Raw genomic sequence first — 18580 nt, 5'->3', positions numbered from 1 at the left:
ATCGTGCCATTTACAGAAACACGGATGGACTTAGAGACTGCCAGACAGAGTGAAATGAATCAGGAAGAGGATAACAAATATTGTGCATTAACACATATAGGTGGAATCTAGAAAAATGGTATAGACCATCTTATTTGCAAAGCAGAGGTAGACACACAGACACAGAGAACAAATACCAAGGGGGAAGGGTGGGAAGAGCTGAGAGATTGGGATTGACATATATACACTATTGATACTTTGTCTAAAATAGATAACTAATGAGAACCTATTGTATCGCTCAGGGCACTCAGTGCTCTGTGGTGACTTAACTGAGAAGGAAATCCACAAAAGAGGGAATACATGTATATGAATGGGCTCCCCTGGTTGCTCAGCTGGTAAAGAATCTGCCTGCAATTCAGGAGACCCCGATTCGATTCCTGGGTCTGTAAGATCTGCTGGAGAAGGGGTAGGCTACCCACTCCTGGCTGATTCACTTTGCTATACAGCAGAAACTAACACAACCTTAAAAAATAAATGCAGAATATTGATTCAAGGGATAATAAGGTCGTATAAAAATAAAAGCATTTATTTTGCTTTTAGAGGTGGGGAAGGAATGCTACCTTAACAAGATATAGAAATCATTAGAGAGAGTAAGCATAAATGACACATGCTTTAGGGCTCAAAAACAAAGCTATGATATGTCATTGGGATAAAAAGTTTTGAGGATGTATCTTAGATGAGCTTTATTGAAAAAAGCAGCTTCTCTGCAAACAAAAATCAAGGTGTCACAAAAAGCTTTGTTTTCTTGTTTGTTCTCCCTTATATTCTAGGCCTTTATGTGGATTTGTCCTCTTAGAGGCACAGACAAATACATGGTCACCACAATACTCAAATACGTGTCCTTCAATGAGTCCTTGTGGAGCAGAACTAAATGCAGCTGGCTAGTAATAGTCAGCACCCTCGAAGCAGGTCTTGGCTACAGAGCATTGCTCAGCCAGCTGTTGTTGATTAAAGTATCTCTCCACCTTGGTTCTGCTCAGCTTGGTGGCAACTCCCTGATCTACTTTCCAGGTCCCTGGTTCCTTTCTGCTAATATAAGGTGTTGTTGTTTTTGTTCATTCATTAAGTCATGTCTGACTCTTTGTGACCCCATGGACTGCAACATGCCAGGCCTCCCTGTCACGCCCTATCTCCCAAAGTTTGTCCAAGTTCATGTCCATTGAGTTGATGATGCCATCCAATCATCTCATCCTCTGTCACCCTCTTCTCCTTCACCTTCAATCTTTCCCAGCATCAGGGTCTTTTCCAATGAGTCCATTGTTGGCTTCAAGTTAAATCTAATGAAAAGTTCAACAGCACAGTGAATGGGTAAGCTTGCCCTCCATGCGTGTGGCCCATATGGGTACCGAATGGGGAGAGGTTGACATGGACATTGAACTTCTCTCTGGGGCAGCTGAAGAGAGAGCTGGACAGGTCAAATCTCAGCTGACTTTTCTATGATGTCATCTGTCAATAGCAGGTATATTCCCAGCATGTTCTGAACATGGGTGAGCGCTCATAGCATCTCTCTTCCCAAGTGAGCAGTGTGAACACAGCAGCCTCTGCACACTCGCCTTCTCTACTCACCCTGTTTCCTCTGCCCAGGCCTTCGGGACAGAACCAAGCTGCCCTCCACTTCCTTCCTCCCATAGGCATGAAGTTTCTCATGGATTGATCAGTAATTTTGAGAATCGTAGTGAATACATCATAGCCGCTGACGTTCATCAAGCACTCACCACATCCCACGCTGTTCTGAACACTCTCAGGGAACAGACTCATTTCATGCTCTCAGCAAGTGTGTGAGGCCAGGCATCAGTCAGGCTTGGTCAGGATGACTGTGATGGCAGGGATGGTGTTCTCATGCCTCCTCAGCAACCAAGCGCTTCATTCTCCAGAGGCAGCTTGGAAGCCCTGGCACATCTCCAGACCCGTCCCGAGCCAATGCCCACACAGCTGCCTTCACTGATGCCTAGCCTGACTCTAAACAGCCCATGACCCCCACATGAGCAGAATCTAACTGGATCCCTCAGGCAGAAAGGTGGACAGTGGGTCTTGGGGCTCTGCCCCTATGGAGCAGGTGAGAACTTGATGGGTAATGAGCTGCCGAATGCCAACACATGGGGTCCAGAATTCTGAGGTCCTGCTGTTGTCTCCACTGTACGGCAAGGAAACTGAGGCACGCAGAGGTCAACTCACTTGTGTTTTGGGCAGTGTTGTTCAACTCGTGAGGGTCATTCAAGATGCTCCCAACCACCGCAGCTGTGCGACCTGTCTGCCAATTGGCATCTGAGCCAGCTGTGTGGCAAGGGCATCAGCGGGCCACCTCGACTGACCCTCAGGACAGCTGACCAGGGAGACAGCAGAGAGCAGAGGCTGTGGTTGTCCCCCCGGGAAGGGCCAGGAATGGTACTTGGAGTGACAGAGAGGGAGGAGCTGGACCACGTCCTTCTTCCCTCGGGGCTGACCCTGCAGAAGGAGGCTGGGCCAAGGTCGTCAAGAAGGTGCGTCTGGGTCAGAAGGATGCTTGGCATAAGCCAGAGCAGAAGCTAAGGTGAATCACGGGGCGTGTCCAGCAGAGATCTCCTGGCTGGTGGGGGTGGCAGACGTGTGGAGAAGGTTCCTGAGAAAACTATGAAAGCGGCCGAAAGAGAGCTGGTATTTGAGCATCTGCCGTGATGAAGGACCACGGACGGCACCGGCTGACTCAGGAGACAGCCTCGGGTCTCCAGCTCACCCTCTTCCTTCCTTCTCAGTCCTGGAGGTCTCAGCGAGGAGGCAATGAGAGGGTGGTCAAAACACAAAGAGACACCCTATACTTCCCTTGTGGATTTTCAAACCTAAGTCACAGCTGGACTGTGGGAAGATCAATGAGATACTGAAATTTAGAATTAGACTAGATTGAGTTTTTAATATTCAAGATGGAGACCTTACAAATACCTGACATTGATGAGAAAAGCTGTGGGTCTGTCTGAGATGTTATCCAACTCTAGTACAGAGACTTAAAAGTAGGAGATCACAGTGGGTTAAAAATAAGACTGTCTCCTGACTATGTCTTTCCCACATTCAGTCCCTTCCAGAAACTGGCATCATCACACAGACATCATCAACCTTGATCCTCATTTTACAGGCAAGAAAACTGAGGATTAGAGCATCAGCTGATTTACTTGATGTGGGGTCATGAACCTCAAACAAACAAACAAACAAAACCTAGGCAAGCAAACACATGCCACTGGATTAATATAGTTAAGTTTGATGGAGAAAGGCCGCCTGAGATTGTATGTACTGTTGATTTCTCCTGATAGAGTCTATTCCTGTCTACATGGACACTTGGCTGTGATATTGCCATAAAATCCTACATTTTATGTAGGAAGCAATTATATCAGCATTTAATAAGAAAACTGGTGTGTAATCGACAAATCATTAATATTTTAGCAAGGCAGCCACTAAGAGGGATATTTGGTGAAGAATCCAAGTTTAAGGTATGATTAATGCTTGAAATTGGCATTGATCTATTCAGAAAGGCAAGAAAAGTAGTGTTTTATTACTTGGCATGAGAAGGGACTCGACTGAAGGGACAGAACTGGGAGATCAATAATCCCTTGGGGATCAATGAGCAGTTAGGGAATAAAAGGAAAGATGGTGAAAATGACAAGTGTGGAAAGACCGTTGTTCCAGACTCCATTCCACCCAGGATGATGGCACAAGTCGACAGCCAGTGCACCTGGCGTTCTGATGCTTGGAATCCAGCAAACAATGTGGTAAGTAAGGTTCTTTCATTCGCTGAGAGTAAAAACATATCCTTAGATTTATAGCAGCTGAAGGTTGACTAACTTTTATTTTTATACAACCTTTTTATTCAGAGAATAATAAACATTTATTTTTATTTTAGAGGTGGGGAAGGAATGCTACCTTAACAATACATAGAAATTATTATTTCTATGAGATTTCTAGAGATTAGGCGTAAATAACACATACTTCAGGGTTCAAAAATAAAGCTACAACATGTCATTGGGATAAAAATTTTGAGGATCTATCTTAGATGAACTTTATTGAAAAAAGCAAATTTTTTCTCTACAAGCAAAAAATCAAGGAATCACAAAAAGCTTTGTTTTCTTGTTTGTTTTCCCTTATATTCTAGGCCCTTATATGGGTTTGTCCATTTTAGAGCCAGACCCAGCTGCAGCAATAATTTGGTTCTGATTCAATTGAAATGTTTGCCTCCAGCTCTTGCGTGTTTATGCCTGCAGGGCCCTTGCATCTGCATATGTATTTGGCCTTAAAGTTCATATACACACAATTATTATTGTCTTCATTGTTGCCACCATGACCTCCATCATCTTCACTACACCGTAACTTCCACCTTCCTCCCAGAATATTTACAGTTCTTTCATCACCAAATTAAGTTAATTCTGGAAGTCATATAATTTTACCCCATGGAACATCCTGAATCATTGGGAAAAAAATCTGATGCTGGGAAAGATTGAAGGCAAGAGGAGAAGGGGGCAACAGAGGATGAGATGGTTGGATGGCATCACTGACTCAATGGGCATAAGTTGTTTGAGCAAGCTTAGGAAGATAGTGAAGGACAGGGAAGCCTGGCGTGCTGCAGTTCATGGGGTCGTAAAGAGTCGGACACGACTTAACGACTGAATAATGAACAACAACATGCCTACAACCTCTAAGCACAGCCACCACAAAAAAGTTCTATAAAGCCCACAGATTAAATATACAAGAAAATACAATATGGTATAATAAAATTGCATGGATTGGAATTCTTTTATAAATGAAATATAGGAATGATAGTGTGGAATAGTAGAGTGAAAAACTGAATATTAGCTTCAAGATACCATTGTGTTCCTTTTTTTAATCTAGCTTTGTATATTTGAATCCATCTGCCTACTAAAAAGATAAAAGGCTCATGTCTTTGGGCAAAATTTTCTAAATTGGAGTAAAATTTAACTAATTACTATTAAATAAATGTGTACCAATGATTCATAGTTCTGCACTTCAGGCCATTAAAAAGATTTAAGGCAGGTCAAAATGGCACTTTTCATGCCTCTAACCCACAGCATTACACAGTGATCGTAAAACACTAGTTGTACGGTCAGCGGGGATATGGTCCCTCCTGGCCTGAGACCCTGGAGAGCTCTGGCAAGTGAAGCTAGCGAAAGATCGAGGCTGATTCAATTTTCTTTACACTTTGACAAAAGATCCCAAGCAAAAATGGTGGCACAGAAGTTATGTTCCGAGGTAAAACATGAAGATTTGTTAGACTATCCAGAATGCACATGACTTGCTCCAGTACAGTAATGACATAGATGTAAAAAACTCGAGGGAAGGAACAGAATAGAACCGGGTGAACTTGCCAGTCAATGTTTACTATTTGATAGAACAGTTATTTTGTGGCTTACGGGTTTTAGTGCACTTTGCTTCCAAATCAAATAGAAGCTGTTTTCAATTCTTCACACAATCCTTTTCTCCTTTACCAAGACAGACCTCTTAAAGATAGAGTGGGTGACTGACCTGAAATGAATGGGGTCACAAGTAAGATATATGGTGATGATTCTGGAGTCATTATCTGGACAATAAAATGCTAATGCACATTACTTTCAAGATATATTTAAGGATGTAATTACTTAGCAATGGTGAGTTATAAGATAATTGTTGTGATCAGTTTAGATAGGTACAGGGTAAAAATCTTTGATGTTAATATTACATCATTCAGGAGCTTAAAATATCTTCTGAAATCATTTAAAATAAAACTAAATAACCTTAATTACATGTCCACATATTAATACTTTGAACTAAATATTTCCAGATGTGAAAATCATTAATAATGAATACATCTCTTCAAATAATAATTTTATTTTTCATGTTAAAATATATAATTAATTAATTTGGCTGCACCGGGTCTTCATTGTGACATGTGGGATCTTTAGTTGCTGCATGTGGGATCTAGTTCCCTTGAAGAAGGAAACATAACAGGCTCCATCTTGAAAGCAGGACTCCATCTTGGGCTGGACTGTGGACTTTGAGCTCTATCCTCGGTATCTATGGAAACAACATACCAAATGGAAAACCAGGCCCCCAGAAGGAAGAGCCCCAGGGCTCGTACCTAGCCGCTCAGGAGCCTAAAAGAATACCCTAATTATCCGTGTAATCAAATAGAATCATAGATTCTATTATGCTTATTGGGGTATGGCTACAGGCCTATTGATAATTGTCCACTGTTAACGACTTAGGCTTAAGGCATATGAATCACCGGTTAACTTTGATTGTATCTTTTTTTTCCTTTGTTTAGACTAGTTTCAGGGAATTTGCAGAGAAGGCAACGGCAACCCACTCCAGTACTCTTTCCCGGAAAATCCCATGGACAGAGGAGCCTGATAGGCTGCAGTCAATGGGATTGCTAGGAGTCAGACACGGCTGAGCATCTTCACGTTCACGTTTCATTTTCATGCATTGGAGAAGGAAATGGCAGCCCACTCCAGTGTTCTTGCCTGGAGAATCCCAGGGACAGAGGAGCCTGACAGGCTGCGGTCAATCCCAGGGACAGAGGAGCTCTGGTGGGCTGCCATCTTTGGGGTCGCACAGAATCGGACACGACTGAAGTGACTTAGCAGCAGCAGCAGCAGGGAATTTGGGTTTGGGCACAGACACTTCAGGTATATAAGGTTTTCACAAAAACTGATCGGGGTCCTCTGCCTTGGGCCTGCTGCTGTAATAAACTGCACTCCACTATCTGCATTAATCTTCTGAGTAAGTTTGTTTCCTGAAACATGTGGCTACAACACCCTGACCAGGGATCAAACCCCAGATCTCATGCAATTAGGAGCACGGAGTCTAAGCCACTGGACCATCAGGGAAGACCCACAGATAGGATTTTAAACGTCCCTTATGACACATCAAAATCTTCAACCTTGGATTTATAGAGCACCAATATTTTAAACATAACAAGCTTACTATCCAACTTCCTTTAAATATGAACTCTGTCTGTTGGCCATTAAAAAAAAAAAAATCTCTTCACTATGAAAACTGATGTCCAGAGTAATGACCATGAAGCTGAACAACCAGAGAAAACTGGTTCAGTTTGACTTTGAGGGCTTTGACCTGATTTCTGGATTCTTCTCCCAGGATGGTTAGTGTCTGTGAGTGTGTGTGTCTGTGTGTGTGTGTGTGTGTCTGTGTGTTTCTTTCACTCAGAGCTTAAGCACCTTTTCCTTCCCCAAAAAAGTTCTGCTTTTAAACCAATAAGTGCATATGCTTAAGGAGGTGTGCAAGTATAGCTGAGATCTATTAATACTTGCAGGCAGAAGTTCAAATCCCAGAAATGAAATACCACTGAAGAAATTCTAGGCACTACTGAATTGTTGGGAAAAGATTTGTTCTTGTATCTCTGAAGCCATGTTACAGAAACTGCTGTTCCAAGTTGGAAGTGTCCTTGGAATCATAGAGACCAAATTGTATTCAAATGGTTTGGACATAGGGTGTTTTGGTGCAGTTTCTTGCATTTAAAGGGCTTCTGCATAGCTCAGTCAGTAAAGCATCTTGCATTTAAAAAACAGTGATCTTCTCCTATAGGATAATATTTTTTAAAAAAAATCTGCAGTGGGGAAGTACCAAGCATCATGATAAACCTTGTTGCATCTGTTCTCTCACTTAAGCGAACTCTTGAATACATCTGGATACTTCTGCCCCCACCTCCCCCCGAACCCACTGCTCTTTTTGGATCCACTCAAGTCCTTAACCTTCAGTAACTTTATTTATTTATTTTTTGACCCTGCCATGTAGCATACAAGATCTTAGTTCCCTGACCAGGGATTGAACCCACACCCCTGCAGTGGAAGAACAGAGTCTTAACCACTGGACCATCAGGGAAGTACCTCCAATAACTCTTTTCAGAACCTTTCCTGCTGCAGTGATCCTTAACTCCATGATGTCATGGTCCATGCTAGAGTTGGAAAAGAATTTCCAGACAGAAGGCAGAATGAGAGGAGAATACTTTTAGAGTGGAAGATAGACTCCAGCTAGTAGCTAGTTTTTACAGGCTCAAGTCAGAGAAAATTGCTACTGGAAGGGTGGCATTAGGTGATTGGTTAAGATGCTATAGGGTGACCTAATATGGGGGTCAGGGAACAGGCTGGTTTACATCTAGAGGTTCATGGCAACAGTTGCCAAGGAGTTCGGGTCAGTTCGAAGGTTTTAGTCCTGTGACCTTGATAAGGGCTCCACACCAGTGACCTTTGTAGGGCTCCCATTTGAGAGCATTAATTTTGTGGTTAATACAATAGTTCAGGGGTCTGTAAACTACAACCCAGCCACAAAATGGTTTGAACATTAAGTGGTTGGGAAAATACAGAAGAGGGATATTTGTGACCTGAGAAAATTATGTGAAAGTTAGATTGGAACACAGTTATGCCTGTTCCTTTCCATGTTATTATCTTTGGTTGCCTTTGTGTTACTTATGCAGAGCTGAGTAGTTGAGACTGTGGTCATAAGATCTAAAATAGTTACCATGTGGTCCTTTCAGACAGTTTGCCGACCTCGTCCTCTGTCATCACTTGCAGCCCACGGCTTCACCATCTCAGTTCATGCCTTGAACTGTAACTGAGCTTCTCCCATACTGAGACGCATCAACAGAGTATGGGCTTTAGTCTAGGTTGATATGAAGCCTAAGAAGGGATTCCCAAGAGAAAAGAGGGGATGATTCATTAGTGGATAACAGAGATTCGAGTAAATATTGGAAATTTTAGTTAAAGCAGTAATTAATACCAGACTGCAACTATCAGTAAAGAATCTGCCTGCAAGGTTCAATCCCTGAGTTGGGGAGATCCCCTGGAGAAGGAAATGGCAACCAACTCCAGTATTCTTGCCTGGAGATTCATGGACAGAAGAGCCTGGCAGACTATAGTCCATGGGGTCACAAGAGTCAGACACGACGTAGTGACTAAACCACCACATGATATAAACTCTTTACAAGTATTTCATTTAATCGTCACTGTGTTATAGGAAAAAATGAATTCTTGCTCCATCTTAGATCTGTTTCTTTTATTTTAACTTTTGCTTCCCATTGTTTTGTTCATTAAAAGAATGCTGTCCATACATAATGGTCTGCCTCAGGGAACCCTGCCCCTCTGCATGATTTTTTTTTTCCCCCCTCTGCATGTATGTTAAACCAAATTGCCTTTGTTCAGGACTATGTCCATCTGTGGATGTGTTAGGGGAAGCACACTGATTTAAACCGCCCACCCTGGCCAGGCACCATAGTAACCATTCACATGAGTTGTTAAATGACAAGAGATCCTGGTAAGGAATATGGAACTAATAAGCCACCACCAACCGGAAGAGTTTGGAAAACGTCGAAAGGAGACACCGCGTGTCCGTCAACTTCCCAGAATCCCTCTCGCTAGCATCCATCTTGGCTGAGTGATGCGTGCACCACCAGGAAAGACTCTGAATTAGAATGATCGGCCAAAGACCACCCAGAAACTAATCCCATCACCATAAAACCCAAGACTGTGAGCCACATGGCAGAGCAGTTCTCCTGGGTTCCCTCACCCTCCTGCTCTCCACCCGGGTACCCTATCCCAATAAAATCTCTTGCTTTATCAACACATGTGTCTCCTCAGACAATTCACTTCTGAGTGTTAGACAAGAGCCCAGTTTCGGGCCCTGGAAGGGGTCCCCCTTCCTGCAACAGATGGCTAAAGGAAGGAAGAAATTAATACATCCCCACCCCGAGGCTTGCCCATTCTAGGAGATATTTGTAAGATTAATAGCCTTTTTTACTTTATTTCCTCACACCCTCCAGACCCAAATGAAATGGTTATTCTGAGACATTGGCACTGGCTGGTGGCTCAGACAGTAAAGAATCTGCCTGCAATACAGGAGATCCAGCTACAGTCCCTAAGTCAAAATGATCCCTTGGAGAAGGGAATGGAAACCCACTGGAATATTCTTGCCTGGAGAATTCCATGGACAGAGGATCCTGGTGGGCTACAGTCCATGGGGTCGCAAGAGTCTGACACAACTAAGCACCTAACACTTTCACTTTCTCTCGAGACATTAGCCAGCCATCTTCCGGGTCAGCCAGCTTTCCATATTCCTTGCCTCAACACCTTGCCTCTCAGCTTGTAGCATGGAGAGCAGAGTGAGCTTGGGCTCAGTAACAACTTCAGTCCAATTGATGGGACATATTTTAATACCAATTTTACAGCTAAGAAAACTCAGATACATATTGGTTAAGGGATTTCTAAGGGTCAGCTAGTCAGTTAAGGAAACAAACAGCCTTTGAAAGAAATCCATCAGACTCTATAGACCATGGTCTTAGCCATGTCTCAGTGAAAAGGAAAAAGAGGAATGAGTTTTCTCTTTCCCTTTCCTGAGAACAAAGATAAAGAGAACAGGGAGCAGTCCTGAACATTCCTGGATTTTTTCCTTTAACTGCTCTTAACTAGGAATGTTTATAACTAGGTTTGCTTTCCTGCCCCCCTAACTCTGTGGGAGCTACACTTCACACTTATTTTCTTTTGATGCTATGCTAAATACATCCTGTATCTGGTATTTACTCTTACAACACCCTTCCCCTTGTAGTTACATATCACAAAGAAGGCTGCAGAGCCACTGAACTGCCAGACTCAATCACTGGGTTACTGACTCCGGTTTATGACTGTCTTTGAAACAATGCAAGAAGAAGAAATCAAAATCTTATCACCTTTTTCCCTCATCGCTGATTCCTGACTGTAAGCCCTTGCCTTATATAAGCCCCTAGACTGCTCATGGAGGGAGGAGTCTTGAGGCATGAGCCTACCACGTTCCCCTCTCTGACGGCTGAGAATGAAAGCCACCTTTTTATTTCTTCCAAACTCTTTCCGTATTTTTCATTCAGCTTTGGTGGGCAGAGAGGGCCAAGATTTTGGCTGGCAACAGTCACTTTGTTCTGCTGTCTCAAGAACTTTGATGGAGAGCTGAAGTCCAGATTTAAAGCCTAGATGACCCAGTGATTAGCTGAGTGACCTCTAGTAAGTCTTCAGCTTCTCTGGGGGAAGGATAAGTGTTTCCACACAGACCTGTTATGAGGTTAAAGAGACAAAGAAGACAAATGTATGGTTGCCAAATGGGAAGGGGGAGGGATAAATTAGGAGGCTGGGATTAACAGATACATACCACTGCTACTGAGTTCAAGCTCACTCTGCTCACTGCAGGATAGACCAATGAATCCGAGAGAGGAGGTATTGAGGGAAGGAATATGGCTTTATTCAGAGAGCTTGCTGACCAAGCTGATGGCAGACTAATGTCTCAAAATAACCATCTTATTGGTGACTGGATGCCAGGTTCATTTATAGAACGGGGTTGGGAGAATGTAAGGAAAAAATGTTAAAATGTCAGGAATCTTTCAAATATCTTCTAAAATGGCAAGCCTCAGGCAGAAGATGTGTTAATTTCTTCCATCCTACCATCCCCAGGTGGCAGGGACCTGAACAAAGGCAGCTTTAGCTTTAGGTTAACTGGCAGAGGGGCAGGATTCTCCGAGGCAGGCCATTCATATGATTACAATAACAAAAAGCAGTGAAAAGCCAGTCAAAGAAACAGTTAAAACACGGACTCAGTTGCTTTTCCCTGCAACTCCACTATATATAAGATAAACAACAGGATTTACTGAATAGTGCAGGGAGCAATACTCAGTTATCTTGTAATAACTTACAATGGAAAAGAATCTGAAAAAGAATATATACAAATGTATAACTGAATCATTTAGCTTCACAGCTGAAACTAACAAAACATTGTAAATCAACAACGCTCCAATAAAAAGATTTTTTAAAAAGGTGTTACATAACAAGTGCTTTACATATTAAATACGATCTTAAATGGAAGAAATGGTATAGATCTATTAAAAAAAAAAACACATGAAAAAGTCTAAGTTCAGAATGCTTATTTTTACCAACAATGAAACAAAACACTCTACTGTTACTGCATCCGTCCATACACAACACTCTGACTGGATTAAGAAAAAGGTTAAATTTGGTAACATTGCCTGACACGCAGTTCTGTTCTTTTGTCCTTTGATGATATTGGTATTGTAGATGCAACATGTGGGAAGGTCAAGCATGAGAGAAGGGTGCCCAGGAGGGCTCTGACCACTGTTTCTACCTAAGCTTGCAAAGAGGCTGATTTCTGCTCATGGGGGATGGGGGGGGGTGCTCCAGCTGCTATGAGACATGCCATCTTTTTCAATGGTGGGGAAGTATTTGAGGGGACAGAAGAATATGATCTTGTACCTATAAAGCTGTGTTACAGAACTTGCTGACCCATTCTGAAAATGTCCTTGAAATTATAAAGACTGAATTGGATTCAAATGGTTTAGATGTCAGGTGTTTTAGCATAGTCTCTTGTATTTAGAAAACAGCAATTTCCTCATACAGGAAGAAAATGCTTTATTGACGGATGTTTATGGAAATGCTTCTCAGGCCAAGCTGAGATTTGCAGCCCAAAAGAGCAAGGGAGAGCTGGGAGAGAAGTCAACCAAATATCTAAAATCTGAGAGGAAAAACAGGTGAAATGGGCCACTCAAGAGGTGACTTTAAGACTGTCCCCGAGGTTACCAAGGTCCTCTTATGGACAATAATGCCTGTTCCAGAATTTCACTGAATATGTGGGTGCAAATTGTTACAATGACTGGGGGAAGAATGAAAGACTTAAAACATGTATTTTTTTCTATAAGAAAAGGTTTGTTAAGGACTGAACTGATCACACACAAAAAGTCATGTAATTTGCCTTGAGCTGCTAAAGAAATATATTGTCATCTTTTTAAAAACTGAGACAATATATCTAAAATCTGCTAAAAAGTGTGAAAAGGAACAAGCAGAGCATTCATGAAATGGAAATGTAACACATTTGAGGTCTTCTGTTTATTCTACCCTTGCACATGAGTTTGATGGTTGGGACTGGTTAGTTAGACTGGTGGTTCTTTTTCTTCAAATATTTGGTCATTTTTCCTGGCTTATGACACTTTTTCCTTAAATATTTTATTATTTTTATTATTTAAAAAAGTAATATAGGTACTAAGAGTAGGTTAAAGTTAAAAACAATAAAGAACAGTATGTGTCAGCAATAACAAATAATTTTTAAAAAGTCAGATGTAACACAAACGGTCTGCAGCCCAGAGTCTCTCCCAAGGGAGGAAAGACTTAGAGAAAAGGTTGGAACCAAGAGAAGAAATGGCAGGAGACCCCAGTTTGATAAGTGGGAAGACAAAGAATAAATTTCCATGTCCCCAGTACCTCCCAGTTCACCCTCCTCAGATCACAACAAACACCATCAAATCGGTGCCCAGTCACCAGGAGAATTCAGGAACTACAGACACTTCCCTGGGTATTCAGGCAACCATACAACCCAATCCATCCCTGGTCAACAGGTCATGTTAGTGGCATCTTGGCCACCAGGTGGTGCTCAACTGCACAAAGGACCCACAGGGACTGGGCCAAGTACCCTGAGCCTCAGTACAAGCGGGCTCACCCTGGCCATTCATGTACATATAAGAGCTTCTGAAAAAGAGAATCAAGTCTGTGGAGAGAAAAAATATTATCAAGAAAATTATTCAAGAAAATTTCTAAGAACTGAAGGACATGAGCATTGGGGATGCAAGTTTCTCAGTTGTGTCCAACTCTCTGCGACCCCATGCACTATAGTCCGCCAGGCTCCTTTGTTCATGGGATCCTCCAGGCAAGAATTTTGGAGTGGGTTGCCATTTCCTTCTCCAGGGGATCTTCCAGACCCAGGATCGAACCCAGGTCTCCCACATTGCAGGTGGATTCTTTACCAGCTGAGCTACCAGGGAATCCTGTCACCCTGCATGACACAACTTATTTTAAATAGCACTTTTTTTTTTTAATGCCATTTTACTCTAGCATTTCTGGCTTAAAATAAATAAATAAATAACATCTCTTTACCCCTTCCTGCCCCCAACTTGCACTACTCAGAAACTATTTTCAATTTTTAAAAGGCTTTTTTTTTTTCTTTTCTGGTGTTTATATCTCCATTTTTTGAACTCAGTAAACTTGATTTCATTGTGATTTCTTCATTTCATTCTTGAAGAAGTTACCTACTGGCTTCACACTATGGATGCCGGAGTTACAGAATAATAGAAGTAATCCATTACACTTCTTTCTTCTACCAGGTAAGAAGGCACTGCTCCTCCCTGCCCTTCTAATATACTAGTGTGCTGACTTTAGGTCAATTCATTTTCAGCATTTACACGATCACTGTGTAAATAGTAATCACAGTTGGCCAGTAGAGTCCTGCAATTATATTTCCTTTCTTGTACAATTTTGCTATTCCTGAGGGTATCAGGTGCTTCATTTCTTTCACTGGCTTTGTATTCTACATACCTATCATTTTTGGTCCTACACATGCAAAGAGAACTATCAATCTTTCCATTCATTCAGACACATCATGTAGTCTGTTATCATCTACAAATTTTTTTCTTAGAATCCTCATTCTTGCTCTCTGCGCCCTGCTCCAATGTGGACTGGTTGCACTTGATAATAATCGACAGCTCTCCTCCTGGGACCCTGCTTCTCAGTTCTCCTGCCTTCCTCTCTTCCTGTCTCTCTTAGGGATCCCTGCCTTCTTAGGGAGGGCGTGGGGAATGTCTTTCTCTTCCATGCTTCATGACCTAGTTTTGGTGAAGTAAGTCTTCCACCAGTTTTATCAGAAAGGATTCATGGAAGGTGACATTTTAGAGATGTTTTTCTTTTTTCTACCCTATATGTAGAAGGTTGATGGATAGGCCAGGGTAAACTAGCCATTCCTCTTCCTCTGGCTTTTAGACTTTGCTTCTCTGTGTCTTAGCGTTATTATCGAAATACGATGCCCTTCTGAACCATGATCTTTAATCGGAAAGATTTTAGGAAACTTTTAGGATATTCCCCTTCTTCCTAGGGGTCAGAAATTTCATAATGAAGTGTTCTGGAATCCTTTATTTATTTTGGTTTCAAGATCTACTCCAGGTTTATTTTTTTGTTGTTTTTGTTTATATATATACATGTATCTGTTCTTTTTCAAATTCTTTTCCTATGTACGTTATTTCAGAGCATTGAGCAGAGCTCCCTGTGCTATATAGTAGGTCTTTGTTGGTTATCTATTTTAAATATAGCAGTGTGTACATTTTTGTTGTGAGTATTGAAAGCACCTTTGCATCCCCAATGCTCATGTCCTTCAGTTCTTAGAAATTTTCTTGAATAATTTTCTTGATAATGTTTTTTCTCTCCACAGACTTGATTCTCTTTTTCAGAAGCTCTTATAATTCAGCCATTGGCTCCCTTTGATTCATGTTATAGCTTTTTATTTTTTTCTTCTACATTCCATCCTTTTTCTTTGGGGGAAACTTCCTGACAACTTTGTTTTCCAATCATTTTATTGATTTAAAAAAAAATTTCTGCTCTCATATTTTCACTTTTCCAGAGCTCATTTTTATGTAAGTAATTCTTCTCATATCATGACATATCTGTTTCATGGTTGAAAATGGTTTGGCTATTTCTCAAGGGTTATTAATTATAAGACTTTCCTTCTACTTAGTCTTGGCTTTTCTTAAAATGTATGTCACTCCTTGGATGTACATTTATATTTCAGAAAGTGAACCAAAGTTGTTAATAGGAAACCTACATATCATGTGCATAAGTTGGGAGGAAGTGCTTGTTAATTAGCAGGATTCTCTCTAGGCTTTTCCACTGGGGAGCCCTGCCCCCCACCAAATGCCAGGCTCTGTGGGTCTTTTCTCCTATGAAAATCACTTCCCCAAAGAGCAATCTGTGGTTTTGTTGTAGGAAGGGGGAGGCCCCCCCACTACACGGCCCCAAGATTGGGCTCTTGTCTAACACTCGGAAAAGAATCATCTGAGGAGACACGTGCTGACAAAACAAGAGATTTTATTGGGAAGGGCACCCAGGTGGAGAGCAGGAGGGTAAGGGAACCCAGGAGAACTGCTCTGCCTCGTGGCTCACAGTTTCAGGTTTTATGGTGATGGGATTAGTTTCCGGGTAGTCTTTGGCCAATCATTCTAATTCAGAGTCTTTCCTGGTGGCGCACACGTAGCTCAGCCAAGATGGATACTAGGGAGTGGGAATCTGGTAAGTGGACGGACAGGTGGTGTCTCCTTTCGACCTTTCCCGAACTCTTCCGGTTGGTGGTGGCTTATTAGTTCCATATTCCTTACCAGGATCTCCTGTCATTTAACAACTCATGCAAATGGTTACTATGGTGCCTGGCCAGGGTGGGCAGTTTCAATCAGTGTGCTTCCCCTAACAGTTTCATGGAGGGAATGGAGGTTGTAGGCACAGGTGGTGGAAGCTTGGCTGCCTGCATTCTGTAGTCTGAGCAAGGAGAAGGGAGGCACTCCGCTCTCAGCTGAATTCTTTTTGTTCCCTGACAACCTAACCCCATCCGGTTTTCCAGGGTTTCTAATACTGCTTCCAGATGCTCTCTGGAGGTCTGTCCCAGTCTCCCGCCAGGATCTTCTGGGAGACGACTGTGGAGGGGCCCCCTGGATTACCACCTCTCCTTGACGACTCCCCTTCAGAGCACCTGGCTCCTCCAGGTCCCTCAGTCTTTCCAGGTTACTAAAGCCCAAGCTGGGAAAAACCCTGATGCTGGGAAAGATCGAGGGCAAGAGGAAAAGAGGGCGACAGACGAGGAGATGGTTGGATGGCATCACTGACTCAATGGACATGAGTTTGAGCAACCTCTGGGAGATGGTAAAAGACAGGAAAGCCTGGTGTGCTGCAAAGAATCAGACGTGACTGAGCAACTGATCAACCACTTTGCCTCTCATGGATCCCTCCCCACAGACAAAGCTTTCACTTTCTTCTACAGCCAAGTCAACACACAAACTCACCTCTCAAGGTTTTTCAAGCTAAATTGGCATTTTCCATCCGTGGTCATCTCCCCTCCCATCCTGTCTTTTGGGGCTCAAAGAAGATCCCCTGGAGGAGGGCATGGCAACCCACTCCAGTATTCTTTCCTGGTGAATCCCATGCACAGAGGAGCCTGGCAGGCTACAGTCCACGGGGTTGCTCAGAGTCAGACACGACTGAGCGACAGCATGCGCACAGTTCTGTCATTGGAGTCAGCTTCCTAGGGGGAGCTTGTGTCTGGCTCTCCATAGTTAACTGGAAACCCTCTAGCTTCTAGGACGTATTGTCTATTTTTAGGCCTTTAGGGAACGACCCACAAAGGATTTAGAAAATGTTCCCTACACAATTTAGGGAATGTGAGGACAATGCGGGCAGCCACAGAGGGTAACAGCGGCCTTATCTATACCTACCTGCATCTGGAAAGACATGAGTGAGCCTAGTTCCTCAAGCGCTTGCTTATTAGCCTACAAATCACAGTTCTCTAAGCCTGTTTTCTCTGCTGGAAAATGAACCCAGTCTACTAATACCTCCCTCACACAGCTATCCCAGGAGGAGGAGGAGCAGCTCTCTGAAAAGCAGGAAGTGTCACAGGTAATTTGATCACTTGTTTTAAAGTTGGCACGTTTATGAGTGCAATATAATATCTCTTTAGTTTTTTAAAAAACAGACGCCATCAACAATGACGTAAGACTGGATTTCCATGAAGGACCCGGAATATAGGTAGGCAGGCCAGTCCACAGTTTCGTTTTCCGGGTTGAATGGACTCCATTCCCGGGGTTCCTGCCTCCCTCCCTCTCCGGAGACTGGGCAGAGCTTTAAGGCTGCAGAGCGCCCCAGCGGCCAGAGGCAGGGGAGGGGGGTCCCCGCTCGCCTCCGCTCCGCTCGCTCCTCGCCCGCCCGCCCGCCTCCCAGCCAGGGAAGGTTAGCGAGGGATCAATGTGATTCGGGCCGCAGGAGAGGAAAAGATGAGCCTGCTGCCTGGATGCGGAGGCTGAGGGCCGGCGCACGGGAGGCCCCTTGCTGCGCAGTCGGGGCGCCGGACGCCCGGGATGAGCTCACGCCCGCGAGTGCGGCTCGGTCCACCTGCCGACCTGCCGGCGGCCCCCTGAGCTGACGGCGCACCTGAGCAGCCCCGCCGGCCCGCTCTGGCCGCAGCGTTGGGCGCGGCGCCCGGGAGCAGGTGTGCAGGAGCGCGGCGCGCGGCGAGCGCAGCCCTCGCCCCGGAGCCCGGCCGCGCCGCGTACCCAGGCGGCTCGGCAGCAGCGGCGGCGGCGGGCGGGCGGCGGCCCCCTGCAGGTGGCGAGCGAGCGGAGCCGGGCGGAGCGCGGGGGGCTAGGCCGGCGCGGCGCTCGCGGGCGGAGTTTCACCCAGGTGAGCGGCTGGTTCCCTTCGGCTGTTGCTCCTCTTAGATCTCTGCAAATCGAAAGGATCCGCAAACAGACCCCCGAGCATCTAAGCAGGATTTCAGCGATGAACCCTCTTTTGTGTTGGCAGGTGATAAACTGCAAACAACTGTGCTATTTTCAAGCTGGTTGCACCAGTAAAGCCGCAGCTTCGTCTGACTTTCACTAAACGGGCCTTTTATGTCCTCAACGTTCTGGTCCCCAGTACACGGTCCTCTCTCAGAACATTTCAGCAGAGTCTCCACTTGC

General features: G+C 43.8%; 1 long non-coding RNA gene across 1 annotated transcript; it reads left to right on the top strand.

The window, feature by feature from the left end:
* Window positions 1-5980: 5980 nt before the first annotated feature.
* LOC122445100 lies at window positions 5981-12514 on the top strand. Its single transcript, XR_006270451.1, has 3 exons — window positions 5981-6129; window positions 10336-10341; window positions 12505-12514. It is a non-coding gene; the product is annotated as an uncharacterized LOC122445100 (long non-coding RNA).
* The last annotated feature ends 6066 nt before the right edge of the window (window positions 12515-18580 follow it).

The sequence above is a fragment of the Cervus canadensis genome, chromosome 7 (genome assembly GCF_019320065.1).
Source record: "Cervus canadensis isolate Bull #8, Minnesota chromosome 7, ASM1932006v1, whole genome shotgun sequence".
Classification (NCBI taxonomy): Eukaryota; Metazoa; Chordata; class Mammalia; order Artiodactyla; family Cervidae; genus Cervus; species Cervus canadensis.
Note: the sequence above shows the minus strand (reverse complement) of the source record. Positions and strands in the feature narration are given on the sequence as shown.